Source organism: Onychomys torridus, chromosome 1, assembly GCF_903995425.1.
Source record: "Onychomys torridus chromosome 1, mOncTor1.1, whole genome shotgun sequence".
Classification (NCBI taxonomy): domain Eukaryota; kingdom Metazoa; phylum Chordata; class Mammalia; order Rodentia; family Cricetidae; genus Onychomys; species Onychomys torridus.
The window spans coordinates 42,837,739-42,855,285 of NC_050443.1; the positions used below are offsets into that span (position 1 = coordinate 42,837,739).

General features: G+C 36.3%; 1 long non-coding RNA gene across 10 annotated transcripts in view; it reads right to left on the reverse strand.

Moving 5' to 3' along the window:
• Nucleotides 1–202: 202 nt before the first annotated feature.
• The window catches only part of LOC118582231, a 32,762-nt gene continuing 15,417 nt past the window's right edge, over nucleotides 203–17,547 (reverse strand). The window contains exons 7-12 of one of the 10 annotated variants that reach the window (XR_004944742.1): nucleotides 14,084–14,178; nucleotides 13,319–13,484; nucleotides 11,027–11,125; nucleotides 10,725–10,763; nucleotides 5,275–5,389; nucleotides 203–1,953 (exon numbers count right to left, since the gene is read on the reverse strand). This is a non-coding gene — a long non-coding RNA (uncharacterized LOC118582231). Of the gene's footprint in view, nucleotides 1,954–5,274; nucleotides 5,390–10,724; nucleotides 10,764–11,002; nucleotides 11,126–13,318; nucleotides 13,506–14,083; nucleotides 14,179–14,862; nucleotides 15,280–17,547 lie in introns of those variants that run through there. The other 9 variants (XR_004944746.1, XR_004944744.1, XR_004944741.1 and 6 more) reach the window with 9 other exon arrangements.

Below are 17,547 nucleotides of genomic sequence, written 5' to 3' on the forward strand. Positions count from 1 at the left end.
TACCAGTCTGGGGAATTTTATCAAAATAACCAATATCAATATCAATTGAAAGGAGGAAAATCAATATTTGCAAAGAATTTGGGGTACATTCTTAACCTCCCCAAACAAAACAACATCTATAAAAAAATACAAAACAAAAAAAGCTTTCAGATACATAAAAATGAACAAGCAAATAAAAGAAAAGAAAAACCCAACATCACGGTGAAAATATAAACAGTAATCAAATGTTTAATAAAAGAGACATACCTTGTCCTTAATTATGAAGACAATATTATTTAAAAACAGTTTCCCCAGATTAATTTATTAAGGTTGATGAAATTGCAGTCTAAACTGTAATTTCTTCCAACAAGAAGACACATGAGACAGGAAGCGGAAGAAGAGACGCACATACCCACAGGACAAAAATGGAGCCATTCATGGATGAATACAGCACATGTGCAAGATGGTATTACAGATAAATGGGCAATTATTGGCAAATAATCATAAGTAATGGCAAATAACTTGCAACTTTAAGATTTTAAAACAAAATTCTTTTCATGACATAGAATTTGAATTAAAAAACACAAAAGAATTAGTATTAACAAAGGGGAGGGGCTTTATGGGCTCAGAATATATATATTTTTTCAAAAATGACATGAAACTCAGAAGCCATAAAAGTAAACATGGTTATAGTTGGACATGTAACAATTATACACATTCTTATAACAAAACAAAGTTCAAAAGTGTGAAAAACATGTAATGTTTGACAATCCAAAATCTTATTTTTCCCCAACTGTAAATATGATCTTTAAAAGAGACTAAAACCTCCACATACTCTCAAACTTTGACATAAAGAAGAAATAAAAAAATACAGATGGCTAATAAACATGAAAATGATCAAACTCAAAAATAAAATAAATACAATTTAAGACAATAGGTTGGACTAACACATTGGAAAAGATTTCAAATATTTGTAAAATCCATTGTATGTGGATTATGAGGATGGTACTCTAAGGCATTGCTCTTGAGGAGGAAGCTATTGAGCACATTTAAAAGAAATTGTGACAATTTAAAATAATTAAGTGTTAATGTATTCTCAGTTTTAATAATTTTAATAATTTAAGTACTAGGTAATTTTACTATAATAGAGGAGACAAATACAGAATTATTGATAATATATATGTATGTGTGTATATACATACATATATATATATTTATATTTATATATGTTAGTTCATTGCACAGAAATTTGGCACCTACATAAATGTCTATGAATGGGCAATGCTTAAAACATTTAATTCTATTTCATCTACAAAGCAGTCATGCAGTCATTCAAAAAATGACATAGATAAGAATGTATTACTGAAACAGAAAAGCTCATCAAAAAGATTCGTAAGTAAAAGTAGCAATTTGCATAATATGCAATATGGCCCCACTGCTAGAAGTCCCTCCAGAAAGTATGCATATTTTTGCATATATTTATCTGCTTAAGAGCATGTATAACCCTTCCTTAATGGGGGGAAACTGTAGGAAACTTTCAACTCTCTTGAAAGAGAGAAGGCCCATAATTTACGTATTAATCATATAAGTATACTTTGAGATTTTTTTAAAAAAAATCATGCAGTTCTTTTTTAATATCTCATATTTTTTAAAATTAGCAGTGTATATTTATAGGAGCACTGAATATTTCCACCATTTTGAGCTTCTTGTGCAATATTATTTCCTCTACTGAGGCTCCTGGGATTGAGTCAAGTGGCAGCAAGGGAAACAGTCACCATGCCCAAATTAAAGTTTCATCGATGATATCCCAACATGAGCATTTCTCAGTTAAGCATTTCTTATCTGCAGGTGGTATCTGCTGCTACACAGGAAAGAGGCATCAGCATGTATAGTGAAGACTTTCTTGGTGAATCTGCTGGTAGAAGAGATGGCACCATCTGTTTAATGTTCCCACCTCATCACAGCTGGTATCATCTGCCAGGACAAAAAGGGAAATTTGATAGGTTAGGAACACATACCCTAAGAAGACAGAGAGCTGGAAACTTCTTGACTGTATACCAACATAGGATAGAACAGATCTTCTTAATACATGAAGAAAGTCTCTTGAGCAGAAGCTGGGATTCATTCTGTGGCCAGAAAAAAAAGTGATTTTGAAACTTCTTAAGAAAGGCAAATGTTTAGGAGGGGACTGGACCTGCCTCAACTGAATCTACCAGGCTGAACTGACTCCCCAGGGGAGACCTTGCCTTGGAGGAGGTGGGAATGGGGTGTGGATTGGGGGAAAAGCTGGGGGTGGGAGGAGGGAGGAGAGGGAAAGCTGTGGCTGATGTGTAAAATTAAATTAATTATAAAATAAAAATATTTATAAGAAAGAAAGTCAAATGTTGGTGTGTATTATTATTATTATTATTATTATTATTATTATCCTTCTCTTCTTCCTCCTCCTCCTCTTCTTCCTCTTCCTCTACTTCTTCTCCTTCTCCCCCTTCTTCTTCTGGTTAAAAGTAACAGCCACCATCCAGGAATTTTGGATTTTTTTGGACTTTGTGCTTTCTTCTATTTACTTTTATTCTATAGCCTAAAACTCTAGGTCAATTATATCAGACAACATTATTTGTCAGGTCTTGTGAGGTTTCTATTTTCCACTTTCTAGAGAGTCTATTGTGTCTCACACATAAAGTAATTTTCCTGCCACACAATGGCAACAGCCTTCAGTAGGAATTTAGTCTATTTGATAGAAGCAGAAAAAAATCAAACAAATCCTTCATAGTGACAAAAGATGAGCAGCAGAATGTCAAAGAATTCCTTCACAATGACAACATAAATTGAGATGTAGAAATGCTACAAAGATACATGTTTTTTTAAAACACTGTAATTATTACCTTATTTTACAGTTTGGTCAATGGACTTAATTAGAGTATACACAAATGTTATCCATTTCAGGAAATTAAAAATTTCATTTTCTATGCAGATAAGACTTCTATAACGTTAAGAGTACACTTACCAAAATCCTTTCTGTGATGGTTTAAATGATAATGGTCTCCATTAGGTACATGTTTAAATACTTAGCTCCTCAATTAGTAGAACAATCTGGGAAGGAATAGGAGCCATGGTCTGGTTGGAGGAGGTAGGTCACCTGATCTGGGCTTTGGAGTTTCAAAAGTCTCATACCATTACCAGTGTACTCTCTGACTTCTGCTTGTACATCAAGATGTGATATTTCATATGTCCTTGCTGCCATGTCTTACTCTGAAATCAATGACTCTAATCCTCTGGAACTAGAGTCCAATTAAACCGTTTATTTCATAAACTGCCCTGGTCATGGTGTTTATTACAGCAACAAAAAAGTAAGATGGGTGGGGGTGGCACATGCCTTTAATCCCAGCACTCAGGAGGCAGAGCCAGGTGGATCTCTGTGAGTTCAAGGCCAGCCTGGTCTACAGAGCAAGATCCAGGACAGGCACCAAAACTGCACAGAGAAACCCTGTCTCAAAAAACAAACAAACAAACAAACAAACAAAGTAAAACAGAAATTGATAACAGTAATGGTGTATTCCTGTGAAGAACCTCACTATTATTTTTTGCAGAGGTGTGGAATGTTTTGAAACTTCGGACTAGAAAAGTGGTAGAATGCTATAAGAAGAGTTTAATATGCTGTCCTAGGAGGATATTAGAAGACAGTAGTGCTAAGAGCAATGTGAACTATAGAGGTCTGGTTCAAGAACTTTTAGAAAGGACAACTATTAGCAAATGGAATATAGACAAGGCTTGTGATATTTTGGAAAGGAATTTGGCTGCCTAATGCACTTCTCCAAAGAATTTGCCTAAAGCTAAATTGAAAGATAATGAACTAACTCCCTGGAAGATTTTTAAGTCAACTGAGTATTGTTTATGTCATGTGATTATTATTAATCACTTTTATGCAGGTTATAATGTTGAAGCTCAAATGTGGCAGAAAGAAATACAAATATACACTTCAAAGAGAAAAACAACACTAGAAAATTTAATGTTGAAAGCAAGGCTTGTGCTGAAAGACATAAGGATATCAAGGAGAAGCCTAATCCACAATGGGATAAAAGTAAAGAGTGCCATGAGGACATGACATCAGCCAGCTAAGCTTCCAGTTTGTGATCCTAAAAAACAACAGTAAATAAAAGTTGGTGCAAATAAAATTTAAGAGGGCCAGGCACCATCCTAAGTGGGCATCCAAACTTGGAAGTATCATGTATGTGGTTCTGGTTTTAGAGTCATGAGGGATAAACAGGTAAAGAAGTTGTACAGTCTTACTATCTGGTAAAGAAGAGCCAATGAGGCCAGGCAATATTGTAGGGAACTCCCTACACAAGGACCCTGAGAGGAAAGGAGGCCCTGAGAAACAATGGCATAAAGCTATCAAAGTGAAGTTTGTATAGAGTTAGAGACCCCAAATTATTGCACATGACAGAACTGTGGGGTATCTGCAAAATATAATTGAATACAGGAATGTCCAGCCTGAGTAACAGATACATATTGCAGGCAGGATACCGGAAGGCTAGAGAAGTCTAAGACTTCTGACATCATACATGGAGCTACAGGATTTGGATTTTACCCACCTGGGTTTTGGTCTTGCTTTGTTCCAATATTGCCACACTATTCTCTTATTTATCCATGTTAGAATGGTAATGAGTATTTTGTGACATTAAATGTTAGAAGCATGCAATTTGCATTTTGATTTTACAGAGCATTGTAAATAAAAGATTATTTCATGTCTCAGAAGAGACTTTGGGCTTTATATTTTTGCTTGTGAGCCTAGCCTTTAACAGCTGAGCCATCTCTCCAGCCTGAGACTTTGGGCTTTAAAACAGCATTGAGACTGTGAAATATTATGGGACGTTTTAGGTTGGACTAAATACACTTTGCATCATGATATGACCATTATTAGCCTATATAAGGGTCAGAGAATGTAATGAGTGGGTTGAACAAGAAGTTGGCTGCCATTGTCTCATATGTTTCAATACTTGTTTCCCATGTGGTAAAACTTCTGGGAAGGATTAGGAGTGGCTTTGTTGGAGGATGTTTGACACTGAAAGCAGCTTTTGAATTTTCAAAAGATTCTTGATATTTCCAGTGTACTTTCTGTCTCCTGCTTATAGATTAAAATACAACATCTCACATTTTCCTGCTGCCATGCCTTTACTTTGTGATCATGAACTCTAACCCTCTAGAACCATAAGCCCAATTAAATGTTTCATTTGTTTAAGAAATTATCTTGTTAATGTTTTATCACAGTAATAGGAAAATAATTAATAGACATACCTTCAGTGTATGGCTTTTGTATAACATATGGTGAAGAGATCTTGGTCTGAGGAGTCTTCTTTCAGATATTTCCTGCTCTTAGTCATTCTCTGAAGAAATTCCTGGAGTAAGTCTTCTGAGTAGAAAACCAAAATGAAACAATGTTTCCAGTGGCACAGAAAAATCTACATAAAATATGTAAAATTTACTGTTTCTTTCATTTTGATTTCATTTGAAAACTGTTCTTTATTCATACAACCCTGAAGCCATAAATATCTATTCCAGTTATCTTTATATTTTTGAGCATACTTTCAGGTCCTTCACTTCTTATGTACTCCAAAACTCAGTGGATCATCTGAGTCTGAGTAAAATTCATGTTTCTAACGTTCTTTAAAAAAAACATTTATCTTTAACTATTTAGAGGAGTAAGTTATTCAGAGTAATTCAAAAACCTTCTCATACATTTAATTAACAATAGAAATTATGTAAAACTTATCCTATGATGAGATATAGTTGTGTCACAAAAAGTAAACATAACAATATGTGACTAAAAATATGTAAAAGTTCGTTCAATGAATTATACAAATACTGCTCTTAAATATAGTGCTTTAATAGCAGAAGATTAAGTCCAATAAGAACTTCCCAAAGCAGAAACACTCATTATGACAACAATACTGTAATTCTCCATAACTAATCACATACATCTGAAGCTTGGGTAAGATTTTATGCTGTTTGGGTACAACCAAATATCATCAAGCTTGAGTACAAGTACTATCAAGACACATGCATCTTGAGTCCCTTTTCTGAAAAATGTAGGTCCTTATTCACATATTCACCACATCTAGCAGAATTCCAAAATGTTATAATTAGGAAATAAGACCAGCTGAGGAACTGGCAAGGTGAGGAAGCTGTGGCTTGTTCTGTGTCTCTGACCTTCCAGCATTCACCCCAATAACTGGCCTCAGGTTTGTTCTTATTAATAAGATTTTTTAAGATTCCTGTTAAATCTTGTGCCCAATGTTTGTGGTTTGAATTCGCGAAAAAGCTACTTGCCTGTGGCCTTGTGGGCCCCAGGTCAGATCTGAGCTACCCTCAGAGGGTTGTGGTGGGCACACGGTTGGATTTACTGAAGAAAGCACAGACAGGAGGATCCTGAGTTTGAGGCTGGCTTAGGAGGCTTGCTAAGGAGACGCTTTGGCTGGGGCCCAGACACAAACGGTGGCAGTGGGACCATGGAGGCAGCGGCTGCTACTCCAAGTTGCTGGCTGCTTCTCATTGTGTTGGTGACTGTGGTTGATGCTGTTAACTGGGACAAAGTGTTTACTACTGCTTGTTCAGAGAAGAATTGCCAGGACCATGTTACAAGAAAGTATCGGCAAATGTCAGTTTGGAAAAGTTTGACAAGACAAATGGTGGGGAGAAATTGCTGTGAAGACATTCTCTTCTAAGGAAAAACGGTCATGGTTCCAAGAGACAGACATTTATCAGACTGTGATTGCTCCAAACCACAAAGGAGGCACACACACACACAAAAAAAAAATCTACAGGGAACCATGATCCCTAACAATGACTTAGAAATCTTCAAAGAGATGACAGGATCCCACAATGATGATTCCACATGGACTATGGTAAAGCCATTAAGCTGATTAACACCATGAAAAGATTGACTTTGGACTACAAACTACTCAGGAAAATTTTGAGATGGCTAGCTGAGATGATCCAGCCCGACAGACTACTTGAACAAGGACTTGAAACAAGCCCTGCACTTTCTCATTATGCAGCGGCTGGACAAATACTACAGAACTTGACAATTAACCCCAATATAGATATGAGGTAAATCATTGAATCTACCCTGAGAAAAAAGATAAAGAAATAGTAGGATAAATGGGTAGATCATTGAATCTACACTAAAAAGAGAAAGGGAAAGATATAAAAATGACAAAAGGTAAATTATTGAAATGTTTGTGAAAAGAAAAAAGAGAGAACATGAATATGATGAGAAAAAAGATCAATTTTTGAATCTACTTTTAACAAGAAACTATTTGTTTTAAATAGGATAAGTAGTGAAAATTTTTTTGCCTGAGTTTATCAAATGTTACTGGAATGGGCATTGTTAATATATATATAATAGAGTTTTTATCTGAATTTGTCAAGTGTTAATGGAAGACATTGTCAATGTAATTCTTCATTGTTTATATTGTATATACTTATTGGATAATATTTCTTGTATTAGTTATAACCTTTTTTAAATTTTAGACAAAAAAGAGGAAATGTGGTGGTATTGTGTTCCCCAAAAATTGTGCACCCTAATAAATTTATCTGGGGTCAGAGAACAGACAGCCACTAGATACAGAGCCAAAAATGGTGGCTAGAAAACGGGTCAGAGCAAGCAATAGCAGAAGCTGGGTGGTGGTGTTTCACGCCTTTAATCCCAGCACTTGGGAGGCAGAGCCAGGAGAATCTCTGTGAGTTCAAGGCCTCATTGGAAACAGCCAGGCAAGGTGACACACGCCTTTAATCCCAGAAAGTTAGCCTTTAATCCCAGAGAATGGGGGCAGAAAGAGAAAGATTATATAAGGTGTGAAGACCAGAAACTAGAAAATTTGGCTGGTTAAGCGTTCAGTCTTTCAAGCAGCAGTTCAGCTGAGATTCATGTGGATGAGGAAATAAGACCAGCTGAGGAAATAAGACCAGCTGAGGAACTGGCAAGGTGAGGAAGCTGTGGCTTGTTCTGTGTCTCTGATCTTCCAGCATTCACCCCAATAACTGGCCTCAGGTTTGTTCTTATTAATAAGACTTTTTAAGATTCCTGTAACATACACCTTGACTGAAAGAAGTTTCTTATTCATTCAGAGTTATAGTCAGGGCATTAACTGCTCTTTCTTTCTGGTTTGTATCATTACCCAACAGGAAAAACAAAGAATAATAACATATAACAATAACAAGAGAGTACACTGTCTCGTACTGTAATAAAATATCCACGAAGTTTGAGTATGTTGTGTCATGTGTAAATTTGAAAGTAAAACATTTGCTGAATCCTCTGTCACACAGACATTCTCCTGTCCAGTGGACAGAGAGTATCATGTAATCATTATGCTAGTAAGATAAACATATTTATGTTTGATTACAACCAATTGTCACAAAATAAAAATGTTACCACTGTATACAAAACAGTGAAAACATGCTCTTTTAATACTGAAATGTAAGAAAGGCTCCTAAAAGTCCCAGTTGGTAAAATATATTTGCAACTTAACCAATTGTAACAAGATCATCCTTACATGAAAATGTTCATGTGTATGGCTAGGAAAATAGGCGACAATTATCACTATCAACTACCCTTCCCATTAAATTCTTTTTCTTTCCAAGACTCTGGTCAAACTAAATTAGCCATGGAACAGGTGTGTCCATGGAGGAAGTGTGTCACTGTGGAGGCTGGCTTTGAAGTCTCGTATATGCTTAAGCCATGCCCAGTGTCTCAGAGCACTTTCTGTTGCCTATGGGTCAAGATGTAAGAACTCTCAGCTCCTTCTCCAACAACATGTCAGTTTGCATGGTGCCTTGCTTCCCTCCATGATGATAATGGACTAAGCCTCTGAACTCTAAATATACGACACCAATTAAATGTTTTCATTTATAAGAGATGCCATGGTCATTTTGTCTCTTCACAGCAATAGAAACCCTATCTAAGACAACTATCTACCCATTCATCTGCTTCAGTAATGCTTAGAAGAAGATACACATTGCTTCAACATGGTGAGAAGTTCTTGAAAAGGTAGGTCCTGCTAGACGAGGTGCTGCACTGAATCTTTTATCATCTAGTATTATTTGTTAAAATACCGAGTGTGTAAATTTATCTCTCCTATTAGCTTCTTTGTTACCTCTAAGTATTTGTTTGCAACCTAAATCCACTGTCTTAGCAAAACTATTCTGTGGATACTATACTAGGCCATCTAAATACCTAGGTAAAATGAATCAAATTAAATTGTATGATTAAAAATAGTCTAAAATTCACTTCAAAGCATTATTGAGTGTCCTAAGTATTCTTCCTCTGAAACACATCTATAGATATGATATATTATAACTATTTTTTAATTATGTGTAGATATGTTTGTCTACATGTGGGTATATGGACGTGGATGGAGGGACACACAGAGGCCAGACACATAAGAACCCCTGGAGCTGGAGTTACAGGCAGTAGTGAGCATCTTCATGTGGGTAATGTGAACCAAGTTTGGCTCATGGGGAAGAATAGTAAGTGCTCTTAACTACTGAGCCATATCTGCAGGCTCTAACCACATATTTTAAGTATTTTTATTGATGATGTTAAACAATGTTGGCAATGTAAAATTAATTCTCAATAACTTCAATGTAACTAGAAATTTCTATGTGTCAAAATAACAAAGATAGTTGATTATGCAATCATTATCTACTGGATAAATGAAAACTGTTACCTATGCAGAACCTGCAGAAAACATCATGGATGAGTGAGAGGCTCATGAAGCCTGGCACTGCCCTGGGGAACTACTAGCAATAGATGGCTTCTGAGGGAAGGACAATTATATTTTCAATGCTGGAACCACTAGTGACTTATCCATGCTCCAGTGCATAGCTCTACACTCATGATCATACACATAGCCCTGGTTAAAGTCAGTGGATCATAAAAGAAAAACAGAATTAAAAAGGCATGATAATGAGGGGGGGCTTCTAGGGAGAGCAGATTTGGAGGAGACAGATGAGAGATAAGAGAAGGTTGAGTGTGACCACAATGTGTTATATACATGCTTGAAATTGTCAAAGGACCAATTAATTATAGTAAAAAAACACATGTGTCACAATTTTTTTTTTGTCCAAAGTTATCTGCTGTATACTTTGGCACAGATCTTCACTGTATTTACATATCTTAATCTAAATCCTTCAACCAAGAAAGCCTTAATCTGGAATTAAATGTGAAGATTCTGAGCTTTGGTAGCACACTGTTAACTCCCAAAAGTACTCTGGTGTGTAAATATAGGGATGTTGAAATGAATCCCTTATTCTGAATTATTATAATATAATTAAAGAGGCTTAAGATTAAAATCTCATCTATTTTTAGAATGTTTAAGAGTAATCACAGCCCTACATGTTGATTTATGTTTAAATGCATTATCTGTACAAAGTAAGAGTTAATCAACAGTTTATAAGCTTAAGAAAACTGGAGGGTGTGGTAGAGGAACCAAGGCAGTAGCTCTAGAGCAAGTAGAACTTTGCTGGAGGCCCTTAGGTTAAGTGTTTACATCTGTACTCACAGGAACACAGTGTTCAGATTATGTAAGGGTATTACAGAAGTTTGTCTGTTGAACTTCATATGTATGTATCTGAGAAAGAAATTGCAGCCATTGTAGAAGGAAAGAAATTTCATTTGAGAAATGAGACAATTGCTACATTTCTATTGTTTGGATTATTATCAAAAGGAAAGCAGCTTGCAAACTTACCATAAATGATTCTTTGACAGCTGAACTTCATAATCACCCCTGTTGAACAGAGTTTTGAAATCATTATGGACTGTAGTAATAGGACATGATTATATATTAAATGTAAGATATTTGGTCTTGAAAATTCTTACTGACACATATATGGATAAATTTATAGATGTATATATCATTCTAGAAGAAGATACATAACTATTTCCTCCAAAGGAACTATACAGACATATTTTTAATGAAACATTGAAGTTAAGGTAAAGTATTACATAAGACAATGATATCATTACCTCTATATGGAGATAGAAACAAACCTTCTATAACTACTGTTTGCCACAAAGCTTGCTACTTTGGGGCTTCTTGGTAAGACTTCCAAGCAGTAGCATGCCCCTTCTCATCAACATCTCTTCAATCTGTAAAGCACAGGGAAGTTTAGAGAGCTGCGGAGCTAAACTTCCCTAGTGGAATGCATACTTAAAAAATTGTTGTGGGGGATTTACCAGTTATTTTCTGTGTTGTCTATAGAAGACAAAGAGTTAATTTGCTGAAATACAGTAGTTTAGAAGTATTTTCTAAAATACCAGTTTCAGAATTTCCGCATCACAACCAACACAACACTCATTATTTGTACCTATCTGTAAACACACTGAGAAACCACTGAGGGTATGGAAAAGACAACAAGAAAACCAACATAACATAAGAATTAGAAATTAGATTAGCTTGTGACTAAAAATGTCTAATGAAGCATGTGAATCTGGAGGAATTTTCTTCTATTCTTATTTAAGGGTGAGGAAACAAATTTTTGTGGAAAGCCCAGTGTGTAAAATTGCTTTAGCTTGTGAGAAAACCCTAGAGAAATAATGTTTCAACCTTACAGACTAATTGGTAAGTGGATTAAAGTGTACTATGAAGATTCCAAATATAGCATGTTTCTTGGGAAATTTTTCCAGATCTCTTTTACTTCCTACAGAAAGTGGAAACAATATTCACTTACAAATGTGGCTTTTTTTTTTGCTTTGAGGAAAAAAAACATCATGGAAAAGATCCTAATAGTTCAAGCAAAAGTGTGGACAGCTAGTGTGTGTGTGTGTGTGTGTGTGTGTGTGTGTGTGTGTGTGTGTGTTAAATATAAATGAAATGCAACTTTTTCTATTTCCCTGTTCATGACCTGATACTCCAGGGTCTCCTTACCACGTATATATTTGTTGCATAGGCTGAGCACTAAGTATCATTCATTCTACTCCAATCAGGTATATACAGATCACTACCCAGTTAAGTCTTTTTGATTTATGCAAGCATTTAGGTTTCCAATACTACAGTCTTCACTGGGTGTATAAATAGGAGTGACTAAACTCCAACTGTGTTTTACTTAATGTGTTGATCCTCCAATTTTTAGAGAATTGATTTCACAATGCATTTTTCTAGAATTTTCAAAAAGATCAATTATGATAGCCATCACTGAAATACGTTTTTTATTTGTTTTGTTCTGTTTTTTAAGAACTTGCAAAACAGGGTCAGTATCTAAGTACTCTAGAACACATTGTCTTGGGACCTACTAACCTGCCACATTCAGTTACAGAGCCCACTCACAAACATCAGTGACCCAGCTTTTTTGTTGCACAGACAGTATCTTACAGACTACCATTATATAATACTTGAAACTATAATATGCCAATAACTTAAATATAAAATTTTTAGCAACTTAACAATTCCCATTAGCCCCTGAATGTAATATCAGAAATCACTCCTGATATTTTCCTTCCTTTCCCATCTCATGCTGAGGAAACAAACTTTCATAGAAATCCCAGTGCTTTGTACTTGCTTTTCTTTGACAACAGAGTAACCCTATTGGAAGATGAAACACATAGAAGCATGTGCTCATTGGTCTGTTGCCTATGGGATAGAAGGTTTCACATGTGCCTGCCTCCATGTTAACAAATCTCCTACAATATTTTCAACAGTTATTGTGTTTGTCTGTAGCCTCCAACAGATCAAACATTTTCCAACAAGTTCTACCAGACAAATTAAATGGAATCATCCTGGGATTGGTCAAGATTCCATTAACAACAATATACAGCAAAATCTGCACTTTCAATCACCAAATCAGATTATTTTACAATTTAAGGCTTAATAATTCATTAATTGAATGTGGAAGAAGTTTCCAAAAGCCATTATGGAGGAATAAAAGAACAATTTTCTAAAGATTGATTACAACATTCAAATTCCAGGAGCTTGAGAAGCTACCAATTTATAGAGGAAAAGAAAGGCTATGCTAAATTGTAGTGGGTAGTTGTTCCAGCTTTGACGTTGAAGCACTTCCCCCTAGTGAGGTAGCAGGTAATTGCTATGCTTGCCTATATGACCTGCCCCTGGGGGTGTGGCCTCTTTGGACCCTTATAACCTGAGATGCATATGTGCTTGCTCTCTCTTGGCTGTTATGATCCTCAATGCGGGATTTCAAGAACAGCTACCCACTACAGCTACATGACATTCTACAAAGAGTGGTCACAACATTTCAGTCAGAGTTCATAAAAATACAGTAAAATAGGGACATGTGACTAGAATAATTAGGTGTGGGCACAATAGACAAGGGAAATCCCTCTTACCATGACTCTCTAACCTACTATTAAGAGTGATGTTCTCTAGCCATCCTTCTGAGGACTCAGTAATGTTCAGGCAAGATATATCTCAGGAGAATCAAACTTCACTTCATCACAACAATACGGAAGAGCATTTTCATCAGTCTCAATACATAGTTCCCATATAGGAAGTCTTAAGGGAAAAGAAAATGTCCTAGAATTACAAAAGAGAATAAAATGGCAGCCTTGTAACATTCACCATATTAGTAAAGGCTCTGATGTCTGAATTAGCAAGTATAAACAGCAACAATTTTCCTGAATACTTAGCAATAGTAAGATTAATATGAGGAAATAGTTATAAACAGTGAAAGGTTACCACCAGAGTATATCATTGTGTTCTTTCCCTGAAAAAGAAGCTAATTCAAGTGTTAAAATCAGCTTGTTTTGGCATGACAGTAGGAAATCCATGCCACTGTGGTATCAGTTTGGACCATAAATACTAGTGATCTTAAGGAAGTTAAGATAGAAAATGTTTTAAATTGAATGCTGACTAATGAGGCACTTTAAGGAATCAACCATTTTGTTTAGATTCCAATGAGATCTATTTTTGTAGATCCAAATTGTCAGCAATCACATTTTTAAAGGTGACCTTGAACCTAATATGTCTGACAGAACATGAGTGATGTTACATAGTTTATGACCAACCTCATGATTCCCTATCACAGGCAAAGTCCAGCATCACTGGAGTCTTGTGATTTTCTGAAAAGAATCAATATCATACAGGTTTTATACCTTGTGATGGTTCCCACTGAGTCTTGAAGTTTGGTATTAGCCTTTTTATATTCACTATCATTCTTTGTACTTTCCAGTGATGAATTCATGTTGAGCTGCAAGAATAGAGAAAAATGTGGAAAGATGTGCAATACAGATATTAATTGTTCAAATCAACTGTCTCGGACTCTCCATAGAGTTGGCATTCTCTGGAGCATATTGTCATCTATTTGTCAAGACCATTTGCTAGGTGACCCAATTGAGGTTCTTTACATTTCTGTGTTCTTGATTTGCTGTTTTGTGTACAGGGAAAAGGCATCTCAATAATGTAGAACTATTTGATATCTCACATAGCATTATAAGAACACCAGATAAATGAAGTTATTAAACAACTTTGAAACAGCTCCAATCATTGGATTGTGACTGAAACTACATAATATAAAAGCCTGGTATAAAAATTTAAAAACTTAAATCTGAAATGTTCACATGACTATTCTGTTGTTGTGATAAAATACTATAACCAAAAGCAACTCATAGAATAAAGAGTTTGTTTTGGCTTGTGGTTCAGAAGGAGAGATCATACTGGTAGTAGAGGCATATCAGCAGGCACTTGGAAAAAGAAGCTGAGAGATCATATCACACAACTGCAAACACAAGTCAGAGAGAGCAAAATAGAGGTATGAATAGTCTATAAATTCTCAAATCCCATCTCCAGCAAGAATTTATACACACACACACACATATATATGTATATATACATATATATATGTGTATATACATATATATATATATATATATATATATATATATATATATAAATGGGATCTGAATTCTCTAATACTAAACACTACCAGGGAAACAATGCAGCATCCACCAAATAAGACCCAGAAAAATTTTAAGTACAAGAAAAATCAGGAATAGAGTAAGAAAATCAACTGCTGACAATTACCCCCAGATTAAACATTTTCATTATCAGATAAGGATTTTAAACACCGTGTTAAAGCTGCTTTAGCCAGTATTGCATTCTTTTGAAACAAGTGAAACAGTATAAAGTCACAGATAAATATTAGATGTAAGAAAATGGACCAATGAAAATAATAGACCTAAACAATCAACAAAAATAAAAGCCTTGCTGTATAGGCTTAATACTTATCTTAATTAGCTATTCATTTTTAATGGATAGTTAGGTTGAGTCCGTGTCAGAACTGTGAATGAGACTGAAATTAGTATGATACTTCAGTACTTCTTCAATATACCCATTTCATTGGCTGTAAATATATCCTGAAGACTAGACTTGTTGAACATGTGGTAGATATACTTCGGCATTTTTTTTATTATGTGTTTTAATTTTATACATCAGCCATGGGTTCCCCTGTCCTCCCCCCTCTTGCCCCCACCCCCACCTTCCCCCCAGCCCCTCCCCTCCATTCACATGTCCTCCAGGACCAAGACACCTCTTGGGATTCATTTAAACCTGTTAGATTCAGTACAGGCAGATCCTGTCCCCTCCTTCCAGGCTGAGCATGTATCCCTGTGTAAGTCCAAGGTTCCAAACAGCCAGCTCATGCACTAAGGACAGGTCCTGGTCCCTCAGCCTGGGTACCTCCCAAACAGATCAAGCTATTCAATTGTCTCACTTATCCAGAGGGCCTGATCTAGCTGGCGGCTCCATAGCCGTTGGTTTATAATTCATGTGCTTCCATTCAATTGGCTATTTGTCCCTGTGCTTTTTGCAATCTTGGATTCAACAATTCACGCTCTTACAGTCCCTCCTCTTTCTCGACAGTTGGACACCTGGAGGTCCACCAGGGGCCTGGCTGAGGATCTCTGAATCTACTTCCATCAGTTATTGGATAAGTGTTCCAAGACGACTGTTAGGGTGTTTAGTCATCTTATCACCAGACTAGGTCAGATTAGGCTTTCTCTCAACCATTGCCAGCAGTGTACAGAGGATATATCATTGTGGATTTCTGGGGACCTCTTGAGCACTCTGCATATTCCTGTTTTCATGTGGTCTTCATTTATCATGGTTTACTCCTCGTTCTCCCTTTCTGTTCTTCATCCAGCTGGGATCTCCTACTCCCATAAGCATTCTTTCCCTCAAATCTTGCCCTTCATTACCCTCACTCACATCCAGGTTGTTCATGTAGATCTCATCCATTTCTCTGTCATTGGGTGATCCCTGGGTCTTTCCTAGGGTCCCATTTTCTAGGTAGCCTCCCTGGAGTTGTGTAGCAGTCTAGTCATCTTTGTTTTACATCTAGTATCCTCCTATGAGTGAGTACATACCGTGTTCATCCTTCTGAGTCTCGGTTACCTCACTCAGGATGATTTTTTCTAGATCCATCCATTTGCCTGCAAACCTCATGATGTCATTGTTTTTCTCTGCTGAGTAGTACTCCATTTTGTATATGTACCATATTTTCTTTATCCATTCTTCAGTTGAAGGGCATCTATGTTGTTTCCAGGTTCTGGCTTGTACAAACAATGCTGATATGAACATAGCTGAGCAAATGCCCTTGTGATATGATTGAGCATTCCTTGGGTATATGCCCAAGAGTGCTACAACTGGGTGTTGAAGAGATGGATTCCCAATTTTCTAAGGAAGCACCATATTGATTTCCAAAGTGGCTGTACAAGCTTGCATTCCCACCAGCAGTGGAGGAGAGTTCCCCTTGCTCCACATCCTCTCCAGCATAAGCTGTCTTCTGTGTTTTTTATCTTAGCCATTCTGAGAGGTGTAAGGTTGTATCTCAGAGTTGTTTTGATTTGCATTTCCTGGCTAATTAGGGATGTTGAGCAATTCCTTAAATGTCTTTCAGCCATTTGAACTTCCTCTGTGGAGAATTGTCTGTTTAGTTCTATAGCCCATTTCTTAATTGGACTGTTGGACATTTTGATGTCTAATTTCTTGAGTTCTTTATATATTCTGGATATCAGCCCTATGTCAGATGTGGGGTTGGTGAAGACCTTTTCTCATTCTGTAGGCTGTCAAATTGTCTTGTTGACTGTGTCCTTTGCTCTACAAAAGATTCTCAGTTTCTACAGGTCCCATTGATTGATTGTTTCTCTCAGTGTCTGTACTACTGGTGTTATATTTAGAAAGTGATCTCTGGTGCCAATGTGTTCAAGACAACTTCCTACTTTCTCTTCTATCAGGTTCAGAGTAACTGGATTTATGTTGAGGTCTTTGATCCACTTGGACTTAAGTTTTAGCATGGTGACAGATATGGATCTATTTGCAGCCTTCTACACATTGACATCCAATTATGCCAGCACCATTTGTTGAAGATCCATTCTTTTTTCCATTGTACATTTTTGGCTTTTTTTGTCAAAAATTCTATATTCATAGGTGTGCGGGTTAATATCAGGGTCTTCAATTTTATTCCATTGGTCCACATGTCAGTTTTTATGGCAGTACCAAGCTGTTTTTATTACAGTAGCTCTATGGTAGAGCTTGAGGTCAGAGATCATGATGCCTCCAG